The sequence below is a fragment of the Protopterus annectens genome, chromosome 9.part0, assembly GCF_019279795.1.
Source record: "Protopterus annectens isolate FY-2018-M chromosome 9.part0, PAN1.0, whole genome shotgun sequence".
Lineage (NCBI taxonomy): Eukaryota > Metazoa > Chordata > Ceratodontiformes > Protopteridae > Protopterus > Protopterus annectens.
In genome coordinates this window covers 218,755,739-218,781,411 of record NC_056743.1, presented here as the reverse complement: position 1 = coordinate 218,781,411, position 25,673 = coordinate 218,755,739, and positions in this window count along the sequence as shown.

Below are 25,673 nucleotides of genomic sequence, written 5' to 3'. Positions count from 1 at the left end.
GTTTTAAATTTATTGTTTTGAACATTTTTCCAGTAAACAATGAAACAAAATGCATGCAATAATAATGACAAAACTGCCCAATTCAGAACATTTCCATCATAAAAGTCTACTTAAACTTCTACAGTCCACCAGTATCAGTAAATATGCACAATCTCTGAAGAGATAAAAGTCGTCTAAATAATTCCACATTAAAGAGATCTGTAACTAATGAAGAGGTTGCTGCTAGCAAACAACTTTATATTTCATTGTTTCATCTACAGATAAAGTGCCTGTTGCCCTTGAGAATAAATTGCCTATGTTACATTAACAAATGATAAGCTAGTAATATTGCAATAAGGAGTGGATGGCAAACTGATAACAGGTTCATAGTTACTAGGTACCTTCACCAAACAGGACTGCAGCATCCACCCCCTTTGCAACACATTACATTATCAGCAATGCATCTACCTACTGTGGGAGTAGAACCCACAGCCTTCTGCATCAAAAGCAAGTACACTATATGTTGTGCTATTAACAGTGCAAGCAGACTCAGCATAAGCAGCATCAAAAGTTTGCTCCCCTGCAGCTCTCAGCTCATTGTAAAATCTACTCAACACTCAGCTGTATCTCTGAACTTTGCAGCACAAGACATCTGGAAAAACCCAAAATTTATTAGGGGGGGGGGGACAAAAGCCCAAAAACCAGGGACACATTTTAAACATTGCTTGTGTAATGTTGGAAAGGTGCTAGAATAAAATGCTGTGTTACCACCATACATTTCACTGCCAAGTCTTGAACCCAGAACCCTGTGCAAAACAGTTAGAGCAAGATACCACTATGTCAAATTGGCGGTTTTGTGAAAGAGAGGAAGATTGAAACTTAAATGGCTACCATTTAGTGAATTCAGTTCTCATCATAGCTGCCAACCTCATAGCACAAAACACCTGAACAAAGCCAATAATGGGGGAATACAGCCCCCAAACATATTCAGTGAATTCAGTTTTTACCATATCTCTCAACGGCTTAGCAAAAAACACCTGGACAAAGCCAATAATGGGGGAATACAGCCCCCAAACATATTCAGTGAATTCAGTTTTTACCATAGCTCTCAACCTTAGCACACAAAACCTGGATGTTGCCAATAATGGGGGAATACAGTCCCAGAAATAGGGACAAATTTCAAATATCCATCTTATAAACTTAGAAAATTGCTAGAATAAAAGGTTTTGTGTTACCATGTACTTTCTGAAGAATATGAAGTCTGAAATTCAAATGCTTGCCATTTTTATTTATTTAACATTTGGTAACCAGGAAAGTCTGACTTGGAACAAAGGCCAATTTTCAGAAGAGGCACAGGGAGAAACACTCCAGACACATGTCTTTGCAAGATGGCAGGACACCAGACCACTCCCACACAAACACAGGGAGGACATGCAGACTCCACATAGAAGGCACCCCAGCCAAGACTCAAACCAGAGAACCTGTAGCTGTCAAGCAACAATGCTATCACTGCACCACTGCACTACTTACTGTGTAAAGACATAAAAATATAGAAATTACATATTTTATGAGAAACAGAACAAATATGAGGCAAAAATCTGCAAATTTTTTACAAGTGGTGGTAGGTAGGGAATTCTGGCTCTTGCCACCTGGGCCCAAGGTACAGGGTTCAAGCCAATGGTATTCTCTACCCCCCACCATATAGCAACTGGGGCATTACATACACACACACACACACACACACACACACACACACACACACACACACACACACACACACACACACTCTGAGCCCAAATATTCCTTAGTAAAGTCCATTGCAGTTCCATACCTTAAAGTCTGTAAACTAGAGAAGCCCAAAGTCTGTAAAACAAGAGCAAGTCCATCCCCTAATGTCCATAACTTCCATCCAAAAGCCAGCGACGAGAGCAAGTCCTTCCTATGAGAGCAGAGCAACCTGGGTGCTACCCAGCTTGTGGACATTGCAGTCCGATCCCCTTCCAGTCTATGCAGTTGTAACTGCATAGACTTCTGGAATATTTGTTGAATAGACTTCTGGGATATTTGCTGCTGAATGCTATCTTCCTTTTGGGAAATACTGCGAGTGCACATGTGCGATGTTCCGTGACTCACATTTGTTTTTTTCTTTTTTTCTTTTCTTTTTTGTTTTACAGCTGGGGGGAGGGGGGGCTGCAGTCCTGCAGCCCAATAGCATGAGCCAAAAATTGTTAACCAATCATAAAAAATATATGTATGTATATATATAAATATATATATATATATATATATATATATATATATATATATATATATATATATATAGATAGATAGATATAGTATAAATTTTCCATGGCAAATAAAATTCCTATAACAAGTGTATAATATAATAGAAATAATATTAAAACATGAATTAAAAAACTATGATGTCACATAAGTGTCCTTACAATAAGAACCTTTAACTCACTATTCCCGTATTTTTGCAATACCTTTAGCTACTACAGAAATTACAAGAATAACCTATCATTGCTTAAAATGAATGTGCATAGCAATGTGTAGATATTTAATTCTTGCAATTTTGAAATCTTTTCTATTATGTGCATGAAAACAATGAGTCATTTCTGTTTTTGTTTGCATTGTAGATACTAAAATTGAAATTGCATATACCAATAGTGTGTTCAATAATGCATGCACTAAATATCTGCACATTGCTATGCACAACCATTTTAAACAATGATAGGTTATCCTTGTAATTTCTGTAGTGGCTAAGGGCATTGCAAAAATGCAAGAATATTGAGATAAAGGTTTCAATTGTAAGGACACTTAGTTTTCCCCTTGGCTACCTAAGTAAGACACCAACTTGGAAAGATTTATAGCTACTTCTGAGCTGATTGGCTGGAATAGTATATACTTAGACCAGATTGGTCTATATTCAAGTTTTAACATAAAAAGACACCATGCCATTATAACTTTATAAATATGCAATGGAGCTAGACAACAATTTGAAAACAGTAGCTGGAATATAAGAATACTTAAAATATCTATTTGATTCACAAATAGGACTAGGGCATGTGTTTCTTTTCTATAGTATTCCAGATAATGTCTGAATGAATACGTAATTAACACAAACATTTAAGAAATGACATCATAATTTTTTAAATTCATATTTTACTATTATTTGCATTATATTATGGACTTGTTATAGGAATTTTATTTGCCATGGAACATTTATACTATATATTTTTTACAATTGTTTAACAATTTTTAACCATATTTAGCATAACCTCAATGATTGGTTTATGTTTTTGGTGCTGAAATGGCCAACAGTGATTGGTTATGATTTTATTTAAATACTTAGGTTTTTGTCTATATACTTTGATCTGAAGAAAGGTTTTTATCCAAAAGCGCTTATGTACTTGTTATCAATAAAAGTTTTACTCCAGCTGTGGCAGTGTTGGTACTTTTGTTGTGGACTCATATTGCTGTATTTATATATATATATATATATATATATATATATATATATATATATATATGTATATATATATATATATATATATATATATATACATATGTATGGGTCCCCTTCACATGGTTGACTCTTCAGAAAGTCAACTTTCATATGGCCATGACCGTATGATCGACTTTCGAAAATCTGTCCATGGGGAACCGCTATCTCTGTACAGTGCGGAATGGGAAAATTTCCCCTTCTGCACTGTAATTCAATCTCGGAGTTGACATATTTAAGTTACTGGGGGCGTTGGGGGGTGGAGCCCCCCATGGGGGGTCAGGGGGGCTTGCCCTCCTGCTAACAGTTGAAGGGTAAGTGTTTGGTGTGTGTTATGTGTTTATTTTATATGGTCAGCTTTTTGAAAGTCAATCATATAGTCTCGGCTATATGAAAGTCAACTTTCTGAAGAGTCGACCATGTAAAGTAGACCCATTTATATATATATATATATAGAGAGAGAGAGAGAGAGACAGAGAGAGAGAGAGAGAGAGAGATATGCACACACACACACACACACACACACACACACACACACATGCACACACACACACACACACACACACACACACACACACGCACACACACACACACACACACACACACACACACACACACACACACACACACACACACACACATGCATACATAGTGTCAATTACAGTAATGTATTTCGGGTTGCTGCTGTCAGAATCAACACCCCCCCAGGCACACACACACCTGTCACCATCAGTTACAGCCATTTTTATGACATCCATCTTAGATGTTTGCTTGTAATCAAATTAAATGAATACTTGTATAAATAATAGTCAAGAAATGTATTTCACCTGTCAGCTGACATAACCAACCAGAGCAACCAGTTGCAACCCCCTTTCCACTGCATATGAACACATGGAGACCCACACACACACATACACACTGAAATTACTTACCATCTACAGACCTTTTTGTAGTAGTGCTATTGTTTTGTTACCATTATTTTTGTACATAATATTTGTTTTTATTTTTTTAATTATTTTTTATGGTTTTCTTGTCTGTTAACCACATGAAAGGTCTGATGCAAGATACAAACCTGGGCTTAAAGGCAGCAGTGATAAAACAGAGATATACATTACCAAAATCAGCAGAATAAAGGATGGATATAAGCAAACAACAATGATTCTGTGCTTAGTGTTGCTAAGTTTGTGTGTTAAAAAACAGGTCTCAGGCTTACTTCTGAACACTTACTCTGGCTGGCTCCATTCAATTTATGTGGAAAATAGCTATTTGTGTCCTTATCTGATTAGCCTGAGGGTTAGTCTTTCATCATGCTAGTATTAAAGATTCACATATTTGTAAAATTGTGCTCAATATCTAAAAGCTTCCTTGTTGCCTGGCTTGGATTACTTCTAACACCAACTGACATTCAAATCTGATATAAGTATATTTTTTGTACTTGCTATAACTGTTTCAGTGATATTTAATAATTGCATGCTTAATGTGGCTAAGTTTGTGTGTTAAACAGGTCTTTGACTTACTTCTGAAATCATATTGTTTTTTTTCCAGTGGGATTTAATAATTCTGTGCTTAGTGTTGCAAAGTTTATGTGTTAAACAGGTCTCTGGCTTACTTCGGAAGACTTACTCTGTGTTTCAGTGATATTTAATAATGTTGTGCTTAGTGTTGCAAAGTTTGTGTGTTAAACAGGTCTCTGGCTTACTTCTGAACACTTATTCTGGTTGGCTTGTTGTGTTCTTATAACTTGGTGGCTTTTGCATTGCCCACCTGTTATTATAAATGTGTTATTGGACACTCCTCCCAGTCCCACTGCATCAGCTCATTCTACTGAGTATAGTGAGATAATTTGGGAAGGTCCACCACATTAGCCTCTTCTTCTGTTTACTTACTTTCTACTTAACAAAAATATACTCTATTCAGCTGCTTTTCCTGTATTCTACTGTATTTATACTATGTATTTCCTACTTTAATACTTTACTGCTGTTCTTAAAAGTGTTCAATTGCATTTATACCACATCTTTTATTATGGCTTGTTAGTAATCTGATTAAATTGAGAATATTATTTTACTGAATTACTGCTTTACAGTGTTTTTTTTTTTCCGTCTTGACTGTGATCTTAAGCACTTTACATTTCAAATACCTCTGCACTTTTTAGCATAGGCTAGATTCAGTCTTACAGAATCTAGATTGCCTTGTATCACTTGAGCACTAAAACCAGCTCTTCATTGAGATTTTGAGGCATCAGTTGCTTCCAACTAAGTATAAGTGCCTATTTCTGTTCTTATATTGCACTCCTAAGTTGTATTTGCATTCTGCTGTTTGTTTGAAATGTCAGAACTATTTTTGGCCACGTTACTGCATACTGTACTAGTTTGGCTATATCATAGCCCAGTTCCAAGCTTGCTGTTTCTGGATCTGTTTTGTAAGTTCTGAGCATCTAATTCAAGCCATCTTTGTTGGAGAAGGCTTTTTCTGCACTCTTGTGGTAGGAGAGTGCTATCTGGTCCCTATCTAATTAAGGTTGATTGGACTAGAGCTCAGAGAGTGTGGCTTTATTGGCTAGTTTGAGATAAATGGGTTATTTCTTGTTTTATATAAGCCCCACATCTGCGCTTACTTGCATGTAGTGCACCATCGTGCACTGCCATGTAGCAGTAGTTACATTTGGTGCTTATACTAGCAAATGTTTTGCTTGTCAAATTTTCCCTTAGCACTTTGCTTGTGATCCTCCAGAGGTTGTTCACAGCTCAGCTCTACTGTCAGGTAGAAAACTAAGACTAGCCTGAGGGGTACCAACACACCACTCACCCACTAGCCATTCCTAAGTGTAACCTCTTCTCCTGACCATATAAATTTGCCTAACAGTAGGGGTGTACAATTTCCCCCAGTTTCTCCAGCCAGCTTGGTCAACAAGGGCATACTGAGACAGTGTAGTAACTGTCTAATGTTCACTGACCACCCTCTGCTCCCAGCCACACAAACTCAACATGTGAAAGATGCAACTATATTAAGAACTTGAATCCAAGCTCTGTCACATACCAGTCAGTACATATGACAATGAGCGGGTTGTCAGCATGCATACCTCACCTCCTACTCCACCCAAACCCACATCACACATAACTACATATGTGGAGATCTTCTCCAGAAACATACCTAAACACTAGAGACCTCCCAAACACAAACACAAGCACGCTACACATAATACTTCCCTTGCAGAATGCACAACACATAATAGTTCACATACCAGTGTCTCACCTGTCAAGCCCTTAAGGCAAAACACAAAACCAAACATATTAATCATACGTGATTCCATAGTGAGACACGCAGATGTCCCTCTCACCAGGATTGATAAGGAGAAGGTCACAGTCAACTGTCTGTCAGGTGCCAAGATCCACCATATCATACATGTACTCAAGTCTCTCAACAACAGGTACTGTTATGACTCTGTCATAGTCCATGTTGGTGTGAACAACTTGAGATGTTCCTCTCTGGACTATATGAAGAGAGACATGATTGAGCTCCTGGACTGTGTGTCTCAGGCTGGTATGTCCCTAGCCTTAAGCAACATTTTCCATTCACCTAGGATGATGCTTCAGTACAAACAGAAAATTATTTACTTTAATAATTGGCTTAGTTCCTGGTGTCATTCCAAGGGGGTGCAGTATCTGTCAGCCTGGGATGACATGATCAACAGATCTCTATGCTTTTCCAGAGACGGCCTGCATCTGTCTCCCTTGGGCTTCAGCTTCTGGTAAAGGCTCTTGCCTCCCCCATAGTGCTTTTTTTAGGCAATGCCATGAGGTCAAAACCACCAACATGAAAATTTCATCAAAATGCAAATTAAAGGTCATGCTGCTAAATGATAGGAGTCTAAACAAGAAAATGCACTAACTGCAAACATTCCTAACCCTGGAAGATGCTGACATTTGTTCAGACACAGAAGCCTGGTTCAAAGATGCAGAGAGCACCCCAGCCATACTAGGTTACTTAGCCTATCATACTTTGAGACCCCAAACCGTGGGCAGCAAAGTAAAAGGAGGTGGAGTTGTAATATGTATAAAATACGTACACACTTCCAGTTTGATCAAACAGTATAACACACAGGAGACACTCCAGGTGCTGTTAACCATTGACAAAACCCCAATTCAAATCATAGCTAGCTACAGGCCTGCAGCTTTGACACAGAATGCCCACTCCACCTATCTGGATCTCTTCAAATCTATCAAGATTCAAACTTTTACCCTGATCCTGGGCAACTTTAACTATCCAGCCATAGACTGGAAGAACTACTCATGCCAAAACACAAATGCCCAGAGATTCCTTAATTTTGTCAATGCAAATGTCTTGGACCAGCTGGTCAACACCCCTACAAGAGGTGAAAATATCTTGGACTTGGTATTAACCAACATGAGTAACCTCTGCAGCATCCCTACAGTGTCATCATCCCTGATACGATCCAGCCACAAAGTGGTCACTTTTGAAGTCATTATCTCCCTCGATGCCCCATAGCTAGGGTCAAACAAAATGACTTTTCCAAAGCAGATTACAACCTCCTGAGGGAAGGTATAAAAGCTTCACAGCTCCCTCCCCCTCCATAGGAACTGGCACATATGTCCAAACCTACACCAAAGTACTATATGAGCATTTATATAGCTGCATAGAATCAGGAATACCCAACAGGACAAAACCCTCCTCCTCAGGGAAGAGTAAACCTGTCTGGTGCAAACTTGCAATAAGGTAACTCTATAATAAAAGGAAAAAAATTGCTGTCCAAAACCAAGAAAGAGCAGGTGACTAATTGGAAGCAATCTTTCCTTAGCCTGAACAAGCAAATAAGAGCACTAGTGAAATCCTTCAAAGTAAACTTCAGGTGAAAACTGGCCACATCCACTAAAGGCAATCATAAGGCCTTCTTCACATATGACCACAATCTCAAGGGAAGCATTCATATCTGCTCAAAAAGTGGTCACGGACACCACATACACAAACACAATAGATATAGACAACCTGCTGGCAGGCAGGTTCAGTGAAAACTTCACCCCCCATCAGTAAATCTGGACTTCTCCAGCACCTGCTCCCTCACCTAATCTTTAGGAAGCAAGCCATCACTACCCTACAGCCCCCATGGGACTTGATAACATTCCAGGTTGCATCCCACTTGAAATTGGGATGGAACTTGCAGCACCATTAGGTACCCCATGAAAACAATGCCTGAGTCCCAGACGAGTGGAGGACAGACACTGTCATCCCTTTGCACAAAGATGGAATGTCCACTGATCCAGGAAATTATAAACCCATCAGCCAGGGATCTGTCTTGGGGCCTCTGTTGTTTGGAGTATACATTTCTGAGGTGCAAGCCAAGACCTGTGGGCTATATGTGACAAAGTTTGCATATGACTGCAAGCAGGGTGCTGTTATCAATTCCCCTAGTAATGTGGACATCCTCCAAGAGGGTCTCACCCAGACAAATCACTGGTGCCAGAAACATGGCCTCAAACTGAATGCCAAAAAAATCATCATCATCCTGTTTGGGGAGAGTGACATTCCCACAAATTATCACATTAATAACAAGGTCCTAAGCATGCAATCAGTAGTGAGGGACATGGGCACCCAGGTTGATAGCAAACTACTTTTGACCACCATATTGCCTTTGTTGTATGGAAAGCTTTCTACATGACCCACCTCATTAGTAAGGGTATCTCATGCAGGGACAAGGAGGTCATAGCATCCCTGTATTCTTCCCTTATAAGACCCATTATTGAGTACAATGCCTTTTTCAGCATGTACCTCATAAAGCACATGCAGCAGCTGGAGAGACCACAGAGGTTCCTCACCATGAGAATCTAGGGCCTCAGGCATCTACCTTACACAGAGAGCATGACCTGAATAACTGGATGGAGAACAGAAAATACACCCCTGAGATTCCACCTGTATCGCTGCTAGACAGGGGCATCAGGTGCAGACTTGTCAGAACATGGGCTAAATTCTTGGCTACACTCATAAGGGCTTCAGGGCAAGTAGCCTAGTAACTTCCTATGATCCTATGTATATCTAAATCAGGTAGACCAGACCCTCCATAATAAGTCAAAGTCAAAGTAAACTTTATTGTCGATCAGATATACACAGCAGTGCAAGCTGAATGAAACTGCATTGCTTTGATACCCGTGCAAGACATAACAATCAACACATATTTTGAATGACAGTAAGACTAATGCACATACAATAATAATTAAATAATTTTCAACACAATAAATTACCACATTAGACAATATTATACTAGTATGCATTTCAAAGAATATGACTTCTCATTATGATTGCTTAGAAAATTAGACTTCATCAGTTGTAGTATGATATATTCTGATGTTCATATTGCACATGTATGTAATAGTGACTCAGTCTTGACTATTGCACATTCAGGAAGTAATAGCATAAGAAATCAGGCTAACTAAACCAGTTATTGAAGCAATTTGCCAGAGTGATTACTACACTTAACAGGAAGTGGCATAACGATCTGATTATTCGCTTTTGTGCCTGGTATTCAAGTTCAGCAGCTTTATGGATAGAGGAAAGAAGCTCCTGTTCAGTCTAGATGTTTTGCAGTATAAGCTGCTATACTGCCTGCCTGAGCAAAGGCGGAAGTACATGTCATGGGCAGGGTAAGTGGGATTGTTGATTATCTTCATAGCCCTTCCCACACACCACTGCGAATCCCATGCGGATCATCCATGGATAGGAGAAAGGAACCAATGATTTTTTCCTCTGTCCTCAATACCCTCAGGAGAACTTTCTGGTCAGATGATTTGCAGTTACCATACCAAACTATGATGTTATTTGAGAGGATCCTCTCAATGGTCCCCCTGTAGAAGGCTTTGAGGATGGACTGAGACAAGTTTACCTCCCTCAGTTTCCATAGGAAGTGCAGACATACTTGTTCTTTCTTCACTGTGTGGCTAATATGAGTCGACCATGATATTTCATCTGAGATGTGCACCCCCAGGAACTTGGTGTTTTTGACCCTTTCGACTCCCACCCTCTTAATTTCCTGAGGTTGATGTATATCCTGAGTCCTCCTAAAGTCCACTATTAATTATTTGGTCTTGTTTACATTTAAGGCCAGATTGTTGCTGTCACACCAGCCTATGGGATGCTCTACTTCATCCCTGTAGGTTGTTTCCTCACCATTTCTGACAAGACCTACAACAGTGGTATCATCTGCAAACTTGATGATTTTGTTGGATTCATGCAGTCATGTGTCAACAAGGTGAACAACAGAGGACTCAAGGCACAGCCCTGAGGGACACCCATGCTCAGTGTAACACTGATTGAACTGTTATTTCCCACACATACTTTTTGGGGTCTGCTGATGAGAAAGTCCAGTATCCAGTTATATAGGGGGATGTTGATGCCCTGTTGGATCAGCTTCAATTTTAGGTTCTGGGGGATGACAGTGTCACAGGTGGAACTAAAATCAATTAACAGCATTCTGACATAGCAATTCTTGTTTTCTAGATGTGCCAAGGATTCATGAAGTGCTATAGCTATTCCATCAACCATGAAGTGGTTAGATCTATAAGCAAACTATAATAAATCCAGTGCTGCAGGTAGACTTGGAGATATATGCTTCTTGATCAACCATTCAGAACACTTCATTACTGTTGATGTAAGAGAAACTAGATGGTAATCATTTAGGCTTGTTGTTTAGGATTCTTGGGTAAGGGAATGATTGTCTTATTTTTGAAACAACTGGATAGAGTGGCTAGTTACAGGCATGTGTTGAATATATCTGTTAGAACAGTGGACAGATGGGTAGCACAGTCTCTTAAAACCCTTCCCATATTATTATTATCAGGACCAGCTGATTCTCACCTCAGGGTCTTCAGAGCATCAGATGTTCTTAGACATAACACCTCCTCACCCTGTTTCACAGGGAGCTTATTTGGCACAGTGTTGTTGTCCATATCAAATCTGCTGAAGTAGTTGTTTAGCTTGTTCAGAAATTCTTTGTTGTCATCACATAGGGAGGATGCAGGCTTGTAATTGGTTATGGCTTGTATGCCTTGACAGAGACATCTGGAGTCCCTTTGGTCAAAGAAGTGACCCTGAATTTTAGGTCTATAGATCCTCTTAGCCTCCTTTATACCTCTACTTAGATTTGCTTTGGCATCTCTTAGGGGGTTCTTGTCTTTTTACTTTAATGTAGTATTTTGTGCCTTTAGGAGCTCATATACTTTACTAGATAGCCAGGGTTTCAGATTAGCATGCATGATGATACATTTGATGACTGTTACATTATCAACACATTTTGAAATATAAGCCATTACAGATGCCATATACTCCTCCAGGTAAATATGGTGGTTCTTTACAGCTGTCTCTCTAAACACCGACCAGTTCATACATTCGAAGCAGTCCTATAGTGCCAAGTCTGCTCCCTCAGGCCATATCCTTACTTGTTTGCTTGTAGGTTTGCCCCTTTTCAGCAGTGATGTGTATGCAGGAAGCAGCATGATGGCCAGATGGTCTGAGTTGCCCAGATGTGGGTAAGGTACTGCTTTGTTGGCCAGTTTTGCATTTGTGTACACCTTATCCAGAGCATTCTCTCCTCTTGTTGCAAAGTTCACATGTTGATGGTAATGGGGTAAAATGGATTTCAAGTCAGCTTGATTGAAGTCACCTTCAATTATATGGGCAGACTCAGGGTTCTTATTCTGGTGGTCATTTATTGACAAATTCAGAATGTTCAATGCCACATTGGTATTAGCACTAGGGGGGATGTAAACAGCTACTATGCTAACTCTATTGAATTCCCTAGGCAAGTGGAAGGGTCTGCATTTTAGTGACATGAACTCAATATTCTCTGAGCAGTGAGAGGTGATTATTTCACAGTTTGTACACCAGTTGCTATCGATATACACACAAGCACCCCTTACACAAGATTTACCACAGATAGACTGACTCTTTCAGCACAAAATAATGACATCCCCTCCACATATACTGTGCTATCATTTATACTGGAGTACAGCCAAGTTTCAGTGAACACAAGTAAACAACTATTTCTCACCTTAGATTGTGTGGAAAGATCCATCTGTAAGTACTCCATCTCTCCAATGAGCATACATTTGCCAGCAGCATGGAAGGAAGTGCACTTCTGTGCGGATTTGTTTTCAGTCTGTCCTTAATTACTGCTCTAGAGCCTCTCTTTCTTGATCTTTCAGATCTTTTCCTTTTAATTTGCTTTCCATGTCTGATTGTCAACTGGTTAGACAGGTTTGACAGGTTTCTGCAGTTTTATCATGTTCCAGTAATTTTCAAAGCTGCATCAGTTCCTGGAGTGTGTTTGAGTTTACAGGCCTCTCTGCTAACAGTTCATCATGCATGCAGTACAACAAGATATGAGATTGGATTTCCAGATGATTCTCAGCATTGTAGTTAGCATACCTTCATTTTTTGCCTTTAACTCTGTTTTTTTTTTCTGTTGATTCTGGTGAAAAACAAGACAACTAGTGCACTTTTCTGTAAGGATCCAAAGCAGGTGCTGCCCTTTCTTTTTTTTTTTTTTATTACCCTGGCAATAAAACATTCACTGCTGAAATTCTTCATCCTGTACTTCCTGATATAGACCCCAGTAATTGTTCTTGTATTCTTAATAATTCTGGATAAAAAGATGATATTGGGATATTCCGGTCAAAAATAATATATGTGAAAGTATCATTACATTGATGGAATTTTCTTTCATTACCATACTGGAAAACTTCCCACCTTTCCCTTTCCATTTCTTCAATCCTGTCCTCTATAAGATACACATTTTTAAACAGGTATCCTCCTATATATATAGGCGGCCATGGTGGTGCAGCAGTTAGAATTGCTGCCTCACAGCAAGAGGTTCTCTGGTTCGATCCTTGGCTGGGGTGCCTTCTATACAGATTCTGCATGTCCTCCCTGTGGTCATGTGGGTTTCCCCTGGGTGCTCCAGTTTCCTCCCACATCCCAAAGACATGCTGTAGGTAGATTGGACACTCTAAATTGGCCCTAAATGTGAGTGTGTGCCTTCTGTGGAAGGTTGGACACTGGGTTGGCAGCTCGACACTGTAAAACTCCACTGCCAATCATGAGCGAACAGGTGATCCGCTGTGGCGACCCCTAACCGGGAAAAGCCAAAAGAAGAAGAAGATATATATATATATATATATATATATATATATATATATATATAAAATATCATCTCTCCAGCCCAGTCCTAGCCAATACCAATTTCTTCTTATTGCAGCAAGTTCAGAAACTTCAAGTAATATATAAAAGATCTGTAATACTTCCAAGAAAAACTGTATTTATTTCAGTGCTCATTACCAAACAGTTGCCAGCAAACATAAAATGGCAATCTTTATGCCGACTGTTTTCTCCATTCGCAAAAACAATCCCTCACATGATATGATGACTCTTCCATAATCAGTATAAACACTATAGCGGATAGCAGGCATTCTTGCCTTGATCATCTATTTATCTGTCCTGCTTCTGAAAGCCTACCAATAATAAACAAGTTAAAGCTTGTCTTCTTATGTAATGCTTTAATCCAATCCAAACATTTAGCCCTCATTTTCTTCTGCATTAGGACATAAATAAGAAACTTCCACTCGACAGAGCCAAAGGCCTTTTGAACATCCAAAACACTAATCCTTTATTCTTGTCAGTATTTTCATATTATAATATAAAAGACCCAAAGTTGTTATAGATCTTTAGTGTACAAATCCATTCTGACCTAATTCCATCCTTTGCAGTAATAATTGTTCTATTCTATGAGCCAAAACCTTTGCAAAATTATTCAAATTCACATTTATTAAGAAAATTATTATAATATCTGTAACCATTGCTGTGTCTTCTTTTGTTTTAGGAATGATTCTGATTGAGTTGTTTCCTCTGGAATATCCCATTCCGTTCCTTCTGTATTAAAAAAATCATTGTGTAGTAATGCCCTGTATATTGGCTTCCCCAGCTATATAATTCTGCCATACACCATCTGCTCCTGGTGATTTATTTAATTTCAACAATCAAATGGCATTTAAGACTTCTACCATAGTTATATCCCTCTCTAAACCCTGTCTTTCCCTGTGTGTAAATATGGTTATTTTTCAGCTTGAAAATCCCGCTCCTTCTCATAATCCTTATCCTTCCATCTATATATTTCTACAAAATAATTTTTGAAAACTCCCTTCATCCCTGGCTTACCCAACATTATTTTTTGCTCATTATCCTTCATCTTACTAAGACAACCAAAACAGGATAAGTCTTGAGTGGCATAAATGTAATTCAGTGTAAGAGACAAAAGATAAAAAGTCCAAAAAAACAGTCAATGAAAACTGTAGATTTGAAGTAAATACCAAATGATCCACCACTAAGAAGGTTTCCTTGAACCACAACTGTTAGGATGAACACTTTCTTCAATTAATAGACTTTATCAGATCAGTGATTAAAAACAGTAACAGAGACTTTTATTTTGTAGTTCAACAAGGGGGAATGGGAGTACCGATTTCATTCATTGGGTGAGACTTTAAGGAGGCTAATCAGATTGGTCCCTGTGGTTAGCTTAGTATTTGGATGACATTAATATCTGCTTTGCACACCAAGGCAGTAAATTAGTTATCTGTGGCTAGCTCAGGAAATGGATGGTGACCTCTCGGTTGTATTCCTTTGTAATTTGATTTCTTCTTCAACCATTCACCATTGCTCCTTTGTTTTACAAAATTAATTCATGTTCATCTATCACAGACTTATGAGCCCTAACAAGATCAGACATTCCTCTTCAATTCTTGAATGCCACTGCTATATATATTTTGGGTTGAGTTATCTTCCTAGCCACCAAAAGTCTCCCCTTCTTACAGTCTCTGCTTTTTTGCTTGGGAAATAACAAACAGTGAGATTTCTACTTTTTTATCAATCCTCTACTTTATCCCCCTTTCTATTCAGCTCCCATTGTACTTATTCTAACTGACAGACCTATTTTCCTGTAAATAACTCATTTTTGTTCTTTATCTGATGGCTTCCCTCTACATAAATCTGCCCTGCAGCACTACCTTGCATGCATCCCACCATTTCAAGTCAGGGGGTTGGCATTAATTAGATCCCTTCTAATAATACCAGTTATCAAAATAGTCACTTCTTGTTGTTTCTGCTGTGAATTCCATTTATAATGTGCCCACATCCATCTTTTAATTTAATTCGGCTCTCTACATATTACGTGTACTATTCATAATAAAGAAGCATGATCAGAGAGATTACTGTCTAAAAGCATACATTTATAAACCATTGATAAGAATTGTTCTGGTATCAGGACCATATTGATCCTGCTTCCTGGTATGGTAATGTCCCTGGAAAATGTAATATTCGTGTCCCAATCATGTAGTCTTCTCTACGTATCCACACATCCTGTACTGTATATTCAGGATTTCAGCAATTTTGAAGCTTTTTTATGTCCTCCTTTCTTCCCATAAATTTGGTCTACATCTTCACCCAGCAATACAGCTACATACGCATTTGTAAAAAACAAATCCCACTTTTCTAATAAATTAGCAAAAAAATAAAGGATCATCATTGTTTTGACTATAAATATTTCTTATTGTCCGTATCTTTCACCCGTTCCAAAAAAAAAAGCCATCTACCTCACCTACAGCTCCATGTCTGTTGTGTACATATAGTAACAGGTTACTAAATATCACAAGTACTAATTTTTCCCTCTGCCCACCAGGATTAAGATCCATGGAAAAATTTAGATATGTACAGTATAAATAGAAAAGATTTGAATAATGCCCTGTATAAGCATAGTGTGGAATGCACAGGTTTTAATAAGTTTTCATTTTCCATCCTGGAACAAGGTCAACATGACAAAAGAGGGGGGATGTTAAAGCTTATTTAGAACAAAGGGAAGCTAGATGGCAAATAAAACTGAAAGCAGATCACAAACCTGGACTGAATGATATCATTAATATCAAATGTTTTTTAAAAAACTGTAGGAGACATGTTGTGAAATAATATTTTATTTTGGTTGTATTTATAAAGTTTTTCATGGTTGTTCAGCTGTTTTTTACTATAATAATTGACATTGTAATGATTTTAATTGGAATAATTAACTTATTATGACATCAAAGTTTTTGTAATTGGGCATGCTTTTCAAGAGTATTTGCATTGTGAGAATTTTGTTTCTGAGGAAGTCTATGTGGACGAAAGCAGTGGAGTACGCTAATACTTTTCTCCTGGTGGTCTTTCCATAGAGGCTTGGTGTCGTGGTTTGTTTTGTTTTTTTATCTTTGCACTTTTGTGGTTTCCAGTTTTTTGGGTTCAAGTTGCCATGCCGGAGGCCCAGGGAGATGCTTTGTTGGATTTGAGCATCCATCTGACTGTAGGTGCAGGTGAATCCAATTTAACCACTGTTTTATTAAAGACTTTGGAGGACATACAGAAATCTTTACATATTTTGGTAAAGAAGCGTTCTTCAAATAATCCCTCATGTTCTAGTTCTGATGAAGACACACAAACAGTAGTGGAAATGAAGATCAAAAATACCATCAACAATGAGAGTAATGAAAATACTAAACACCCATTGGAGTTTTCAAAACAAAGTAAAACTTATGCTAATATTGCATCTGTTTTGAATGACAACGGAGATCCGTTTATTAATATCAAAAGACAAATGAACTTCAGTGAGTTGCCATTATACAGAGAGTGCTGTCAGACTTTGAATCGACTTTTAAAGAAATATAAAAGTTTGGATATTGAGAACAAATATTTTAAGAAATGCGTTGACTTGGGCATTGTTCCAAAAGGCTTACGCTTTTTTAAAAGTCCAAATGGAGTCACTGAGAGTGATCCATTTTTTTCAAACTCAAAAATGTCTTTAATTTAGCTGGTATTAGTTTTTTGTGATTGCTAATTGAGCGCAATAGAAGTATTATGGAAGAGCTGAAAGACGAGATAGTAAAGGTGGAACAAAACACTGAAAGGGATTTTGAACTTATTTTCACTGACAGAATAGAATATATTTCTATTCTGGATGATATTGGGCAGCATGAACAAATTGCGATCGAGAGGAAGAACAAGAAATTAGATTGTGATGTAGCCATGTATAATTCAGACACTGCTTACAACTTTTTTCTAGCTTCGGACAAACGGACTTTTCCCTTATCTTGCAACAAACAACATATACAGCAACCGGTCCACCTTAAATATGATAGAGGAAGGAGTATGGGTCCAGCTACGGAAGTTTCGTATTCAACAGGAAACTGTTCTTTGAATGTTAATGATGAAGAAATCAGCAGTGTCTCCGACACAAAAGAGTCCAGTGGCTCTGCTGGTTTAATTTCAAGTGGAACACTTACTTCTGCTTTGGAAACTGGTGAAAATGCAGCAGCAGTTAGACCCAAGACTTTTTTAGTCGTGGGGAAAGAACAGAGACAGCAGAAATTGAAAACGATGGTAACCAGGAAGAGAGGGAAATTACTGTCAGATTCGTCGATGGATTACGTATAAAAACAACAAAAAAGCCCAGATTAGACTGAGACATTTTAAATTTATCAGACTTAGTATTACATGAGCATCAAACCAAGTTATTAAAGTTGGGTGTAAATTTTGTTCCGACGAGAAGGGCTAATGTGATTGATGTGGTTTTAGATTAAAAAAAATACACTAGAAATTTAAATCTAACATACATCCTGAAAGATGTTAAGAATACCACATCTTCCTTTGCCACACCATCTTGTTATATTCCAGTATTGTCTCGTACATTAAAAGGTTTTGAAATTTCCTGTGAAAGTGAGATAAGGAAGGCAGTTGAAAATATAAAGAGAAAAACTAAAGGTAAGTATTTTTTTGATAATTTGAGTAATGAAATGAGAACAGCTATGAAAGAATTGGCTGATAACAAAAATATTTGAATTATGAAAAGTGATAAGGGTGGAATGTTATTAATCATGAATCAAGATGGTTATGTTCAGAAAATTGAAGAATATGAAAAAGTTGCAGCTATTGACATTGTTAGATGTTATAAATATATTTCCAGTTTTTTATATGATAGCCTAATGTGTGGGAATTTGGACCAGACAAATTATAATTTTTGCAATATTGAAAATCCAAGAGTTCTATTTCACATACCCAAAACACATAAAAATATGGTTGACCCACCCTTTTGGCCAATTATTTCAGCCCCTAATTATGTTACAGAGGGAATGTCTATGTTGGTTGATACTGTACTGAATCCACTGATGCAAAAAATGGATTCCTTTTTAAAAGATCCGTGGGATTTTCTGAATAGCATTAGATTATTAGTCAAAATGTTCAGTTTGATCCTTCTAAACACATTATTTTTACTGTAGGTGTGACATCTTTATATACTACTATTCCTCATAATGAGGGAATAGAGTATGTCAGGGCATATTTAACTCAATTTACTAATATGACCAATGGCAATATCAATTTTTGCTGTGAGTTATTAGAGACACTTATACAATAATTATTTTTTGTTTAATGGACAATTCTACAAGTAGATTAGAGGTATTGCCATGGGTTCCCCGGCGGCACCTTCTTTTGCTAATATAGTTATGGGATGATGGGAACATTTGGTTTTGTACCCACTAAGAAATGAATTTAATGTCATTTATTATAAAAGATTCATCGATGATTTGGTGTTCATTTTAACGGGTGATCATTATTTTGTGGAGTCTTTTGTATCAAAAATGAGTGAAAAGTCTGATTTTCCTAAATTTGTGTTAGGTGACATAGGTTTTAGGATCAATTATTTGGATGTTCATCTGTTTTGGAGTGAAACAGACCATCATTGTATCAGTAAAATTCATAGAAAAGAGACTTTCATGAACAGTTATTTGCACTATTCTAGCCAACATCCCACATTCATTAAAAAGAATATACCAAAAGGGCAATTTATTAGAGCTAACCGCATGACCGGTGAAAATCTGTTGCTAGCTGAAGAATTTCAATTTATTATTGAACTCTTCAGCCACAGGGGATATGAGTTAAATTATTTAAATGAACTAGCTAAATATGTGTGGGATAGAAGAGAGTGTCATTATTATCCCATTTTGAAGAAAGGTATAAGTGAAGATGCTGGCAATACAAATAATGACAACAACCATTTATGTTTCAATTTGAAAATGACCTCAGATGGAATGCAGTTAAGTAACATCATAGAGAAGAACTGAAAAATTATAGAGGGCAATCATGATTTATTGAAAGCAGTTGGTCCCAAACGCAAGTTTGTATATAGAAATGATTATAATTTGAAGACTATACTGGAGAAGGGGAGGGATATCAGTTTGGTTTCTAACTCTACCCTCCTTTCTGATAGACCCAAGGGTGTGTATAAATGTTCAGGTTGTCCCGTGTGTAGGTATATATTAGTAGGACCATACATCAAATTTCCCCATTTAGAATATACCATTAGGGTCCCAGGAGTGTTTAATTGCAAAACTCAGGGGGTTGTTTATGTGGCCATCTGTGATAAATGTCTGGAATTCTACATAGGTATGACTACCAGACATTTATTTAAAATGATTAGGGAACACGTGTACAGTATAAATAGAAAATATTTGAATAATGCCCTATATAAGCATCGGTGGAATGCACAGGTTTTAATAAGTTTTTATTTTCCATCCTGGAACAAGGTCGACATGACAAAAGAGGGGGAGATTTTAAAGCTTATTTAGAACAAAGGAAAGCTAGATGGCAAATAAAACTAAAAGCAGATCACAAACCTGGACTGAATGATATCATTAATATCAAATGTTTTTTTAAAAAAATCATAGGAGACATGTTGTGAAATAATATTTTGTTTTTGTTGTATTTATAAAGTTTTTCATGGTTGTTCAGCTGTTTTTTACCATAATTATTGGCATTGTAATAATTTTATTTGGAATAATTAACTTATTATGACATCATCGTTTTTGTAATTGGGCATGCTTTTTAAGAGTATTTGCATTGTGAGAATTTTGTTTCTGAGGAAGTCTATGTGGATGAAAGTGGTCATTAAAGTGGAGCATGGTAATACTTTTCTCCTGGTGGTCTTTCCATAGAGGCTTGGCATCATGGTTTGTTTTAACATTGGGATATTGCTTATTTCTATGCTTAAAGGCCTTTTTACTGTTATTTTGTAGACATATCATTGATGCTCTTTCTGAAAACTTTATTGCAATATTTCCCACCCTAGATATATGATTATGTACTGTAGTTGAACATTTATTAACTTAATTGTGTGCTAAATAAACCCCTATCTCCACCTAAGTAACTTTCAGGTACATTCCCTGGAATAGAATATTCTTGGGTGTTACCAAACTAATACCCAGATTGTGAACCTCATGGTTATATCAATAAATTTTGCAACCTAGAAACCTATAGAAAAAAATAACAGTACTTCTACCTGACCAGAAGGTATACATCAAGTCAAACTTTCCTTGTTTGTTAAAGTAGCATTCTCCCATAAGCTTAGCAAAATATACAACTCACATCAGACATCTGCTTAAAATAATAAAAACTTAATATGTGATTTTTTTAAAAACAGATAATTATAAAAAAAAGTATATATATATATATATATATATATATATATATATATATATATATATATATATATAAAAACAGGTAAAATGAAATAAATATGGAGGACTTACTCAGCAAGGGTCCCAAACAAAAAATAAAAAATACATGATACCTACATAAAAGAAGATTCACATCATACATATATTAAATGCATTGAAAAGTCTATGATCCAGATATAAATAAATCACATGTTCATCTTTTCATCTTACTCATATAACAGAAACTTAGTTGTCTATTAAATGTTTCTCCTTCTTATTCACTCATATCCAGCTTCTCCAACCTTTTATCACACCAGCAATGTTCATCTGTAAAATCTGATGGTGTCGAAAAATTTTCTAACCATGTCTTTTCACTTAATTTACCAGCATTTTCTGGTATAGTATCTGTATCAACCATGTTTTCCAACCTTTACCTTCTATAAACTTGTTTTTTCCATGTCATAAATATTTTATCCACTTGTAGTTGTTGTCTGACAATGTTTTTTTCCATAAGAGACTGTCCACTCTTTTCTCTTATTGATGATACTATTTATTTTGTAGCTATATTAGCACCACTATTATGTCTATCATCTTTTATATTTATCTGATCCTTTATTTCCTCCTTCCCTCTTCCTTCTCTGTTCCTTGTATGAGTCCCTGTTATTTAATCTTCTTTCTTTGGTCTTATTCATTCTGCTCAGTCTCTTGTGAACATCTCTTTTTTAACTGTAAATTCTTTTTGTGGTGTTATCCATGTTCTCTTATTACTAAACCATTCCCATTCCATCTCACTTTCAGGTAATTCTTCTTCAAGTTTCTTTCCATACTTTTGCCTAACATGGTCTCTAACTTACCACAAAAATGTTTCGACTTCTTCTGATTTATTCAGAAAAAAAGATGCTTTACTCCATTCACTTCAGCAACACGAATTGCTGAAAACATTAATATGACTGTAATTCTTGTTTGAATATAAACATCTGCTGTCTCAAAGTAAAAAAATCAAGGTGAATAATTGGGCATAAAAGCCAAATTATATTGTTCCCACTGCACTCCACTATACTTTTTGCTATTATCTCTAATCCAGTCTTAAGCTTTAGCAGCATGAATAGCCATTAATAGGTACCAATTATCTGGCAAAGGAATCATTTACAACATTTCATGTGCTTCTGACATGGTGAATCCTTTCAATTGCTGGATTTAAAAATCTAGGTATATGCATGATCTCTTTCAAAAAATTTTCTACATTTATTAGTATCTCATTATTTGTTGAAGATTCCAAAAGTTCTTTGAAGCAGGCATTTATACATTATAATCTATTTTGTAAATCATCAGTTTTATCCACTTACTGTTTTTATCTCCCTCATATCCGCCCACTGATTCCCAAACTTTGGAATGAGTTTATTGCAAAGTTTTGACTAATTCCTGAAGAACAATCACCTCCTGTTTTAATTTTTTAACAATTTCCTGCTGCCTCATTGCAGTCTCAAGGTGAGCCATAACCTCAGCAACAATGCCAGTCAATATTTCAAAAAAGATGAGCAACTACTCATCAAATAGAACATGTTTAAATCTTTGCAAGAGCTGAACTTGCCACAGATTATGTTTCCCTCTAGTTCAATATTATAATTTACTAGCAAATAAAGACTTGCTGTCCACCTAAACAGTTGGGAGCTCTTTCATCAACCCACCATCTTGATCATAAGATAGCCCCTTCCCCATAAGTTGAGCTACTTTACTGTGGCTAGTGTTTGTCTGGTGCAAAGTTGAAATATATTACTTAGGTTCATAGGTTCATAGGTGTTTACTAGGCTAACGACCACAAGGGCCATTTTAAGCCTAGCCATGCATCTCAAATCTCTGACAAGTTCTGATACTCTTGATTAGTGTAAGTATGGGCCTGGGAGATGAACCATTTAGAGCTCACATGTTTGCATCAGAGACATAGGTACCAAATCGGGGATGAATTTCCTGTTTCCCATCCATTTGTCCAAGTTGCACTTGAATTGGATTAGGGAACAACTCTGCTTCACATGGATGGGGAGCCTGTTCCATAGATGTGGTATTCTCTGGGATACATACCTATCTCTCCAGCAGGTCCTATTTATATCACAGGTGAGGTTTAAGTGTTTAGAACAGGTAGTTCTGGTACTATTTTTTTTTTGTGGATATGCAGGAGGTCCATCAGAGTGCAGTCTGGCAAAGCCCTGTATGCCAGGCATAGATCTCCCCTCAAAAGCCTATAGGAGACAGAATACAGGGATAAGGCCTTGAGGTGGTCTGCATAGGACATATTACTTACACCCTGCATTCTTTTAGTGAGAAACCTCTGTGAACATTCCAGTTGTTGGATATGCCTGGTTAGGTACATACCAAAGGGGGCATTGTACTCTATGATAGGGCTGCTGAATGCCAAATACAGTGGAACAATGACTTCCTTGGACTTAGATTCCATACCTTAGTTTATAAGTTGTGCAACAGAGAATGTTTTCCTCACCACTGTAGACACATGATGATCAAAGGCTAGAGTACTATCTATGTGTTTCTCTAAGTCCCTGACTTCTGGTTCAACTCTAAGGCATGTGTTGTCAATATGATAACTACCAGGGATGGATGACTTCCCGAAGGATACTATTATGCATTTCTTGGCATTTAGTTTTATTCCATGAGTCTGACACCAGTTGTTTGACTGTGTCATCCCCTCCTGGAGAACATTTGTGTCAGTGTGCGATTCAATGACAGCTCCTGATTTGAAATCATCTGCAAATTTAGTCAGCCAGAGACCAGTGACATTGGCCTTGACTTCTGAGAAGTAAATGCCAAAAAGGAGCATCCAAGGACTGATCCCTGAGGGACTCCACTTGTGACTGGCCACTTTATAGAGGTGGACTTCCCAATTCTAACTTCCTGGGTCCTGTCTCTGAGCCAGTTGGCTATCCACTGAGTGACATATGGGTTTGTACCTACCCTCTTGAGTTTGTTCACAATGCCTGAGTGGGGTACTGTGTCAAATTTCTTGGCCAGGTCAAGGTAGGCAGTGTGAATGAATTTACCCTTATCCATTGCTTTGGTGACCTTCTCAAAGAAGTCCACCAGGTTGAGTAGGCATGATCTGCCCTTGATGAAATCAAACTGGGTTGGGTCCAGTGTCTGGAGGTTTACTATATCTCTACTGATCATCTTCATGATAATTCTTTCCATGGCTTTACATATAAGACTAGTGAGACTTATGGGTCTGCAGTTTCCAGGGTCTGTAGATGGCCCACCTTTGTGCACTGTAACAAATAGTGTAACAAATAACTCTTGTAATACCTCAAACACTGAAAAGTACTACTATTCATTCATGTATTTTCTGTATATAGCAATGGCTCCCCAGTTTCTCTATAAGCAGAAATGTGACAACATAATCACGACTGATTACGATTCCAGCAGTCTTGGGCATTGTTTTTCCCTTGATTTTTCTTTTTAATGCTGGTGATATCTGAACAATTAGGTTACAGTTTGTGTTGATGCTCAGTTTTTAAATATGTTTGAAAGTGGGAGAGTTACATTGTTTGGTATACACGTTTTTATACTAAATGAATTTCCAAACTTTTGCCAGAGATACTTTTATTTCATTAACATTTATTCAGATTTGTAATGTAGACAGGTTGAAAGGTAATATGTAATGTAGTGGGTGATAGACAGGGAATTCACAGAGGTATTTAATAGCAATGTGCGGGTAGAAAAAGAGTAAGTAGGTTGAAGGACTGGAGGGGGGTGAAAGATTAAATGGTCAGGCAAGATAGGATTACATCATGCAAATATAATACAGTATTACAAAATAGACCTCCCCATAATCAGGCTATGATACTTGATGCCTTTTAGTATGGATAATCTTAATAAAATGTAGAAAAAGCTTACAATAATAAAATAAAAATGTTGGCTGGTACAATCCCTCTGAGACAGGTTCATAAGTAAGAAATAGGCAATTGGTTTTGAGACCATTTCAAACCTAGCCAAAAACCCTATTTAAAATGTCCCTCTAGCCTCAAGAAGAGTAAGAGAAGATAGACTAGAATAAAATTTGAGGCTGCCCTTCTTATTTGCTAGGTTTAACTTGAAGGTGGCAAGGGTGCTACTGTGCTTGACATGTTGTGGAAGTTTGTTCCAGGTGTGAGGCATAAGTTAGGATAGGTATCTATCATTCGGTGTGTCTTATTTATCTGATGATGAAGCTTTAATTCCTTTAATTGAGTATTTGATGTACCATCAGCTCTGTAAATGAATAGTAGATCAAATAGGGTTGGATCTTTCATGGCACAAACGGCTAGACATTGATCTCCATGGATGAGTTTGTAAGAGACTTTGTACAGAGAAAGGGCTACCAGTCTCTCACAATAACTAAGTTTTTTGAGTCCATTGAACTTTTTAGTTGTAAATCTCTATGGTCTCTCAAGTTGTGTGATATGCTTAGACAAATTCATGCCAAAAGGTACATTATAGTTAATGGCGGGTCTTATAAGATATTAATAAAGGGGAATTAAGACTTTTTTTTGATCTAGTGGAAATGACTTTGGAAATTAGATGGGCTTGCTAAAAGGCTTTCTGAACTACTATGGAGACATGATGGTCAAAGGATAACA